Raw genomic sequence first — 1051 nt, 5'->3', positions numbered from 1 at the left:
TGCACCTTCTCCAAGACATATCTGTTTGTTCTTTTGGCAGTTTGTGGGATATTCAATACTCTTTCCAGCACCACAGTTCAAAAGCATCAATTTCTCTTATGTCATCCTTATTTATTGTCCAGACTTCACATGCATAGCAAGTTGCTGAAAGACCATGACCTGAATCAGGTTCACCATAATTCTCAAATGGACATAATTGCTCCATAGTAAGACTTCAAATATATAAACCTAAGTTTAGACACCATCACAGAATATATTTGAAGTATTGAACAGTAAAGACAAAAGATTACAGAAGTTGTGGGATAATATCAGCAGCATCATTCATGAAGATAGCATAAAGTCACTAAAAAAGAGGAAAGACAAAATGCATGTCAGAAGAAACTCAAACTCGCTTGTGAAAGTTCAGTGGTTAAAGCAAATATGAGAATGATAGGAGTATAAGAAGAGAACAGAATTTCAGAGGAAGATCTGAAAAGACAAAGTATTGTAATGAAATGTACAAACAACTGAAGATAGAAAACAGAAGAGTAAGAAAATGCTTAGCATTTCTTTTTTTAATTTTATGCTGATTGCTTTACAGATTGAATATATGTTTTTTCACATAAGATCCTTCCCATTTCACTCAAACACCATCGAATTGTGCAAGCCTATGATTAACAACTCTCGGTGCAACCACTGTGGAAGGTGGTATTGCACTTTCGCAAAAAGTTGCAAATAGAGATACCATTTGACCCAGCAATTCTACTGCTGGGAGTATACCCCACAGAGACCATAATTGCCATCCTAGCAGATATACGGACATCCATGTTTATCCTGGCTTTGTTCACATTACCAAAGAGTTGGAAACACCCTAAGTGTCCATTAACAAACAAATGGATAGAGAAGCTGTGGTATATTCACACAATGGAATACAATGCTGCACTGAAAAACAAGGAACACATGCAATATTATTCAAAATGAGTGACCCTGAAGGACAATATGCTGAGTGAAGTTATCTCAGTTACCAAAGGACAAATACTGCATGGTGCCACTGTTGTAAAACAGGACTAAC

This window comes from Elephantulus edwardii, unplaced genomic scaffold (assembly GCF_000299155.1).
Source record: "Elephantulus edwardii isolate Elephantulus edwardi_28Jun2011 unplaced genomic scaffold, EleEdw1.0 scaffold00471, whole genome shotgun sequence".
NCBI classification, from domain to species: domain Eukaryota; kingdom Metazoa; phylum Chordata; class Mammalia; order Macroscelidea; family Macroscelididae; genus Elephantulus; species Elephantulus edwardii.
This window is presented reverse-complemented; position numbering follows the sequence as displayed.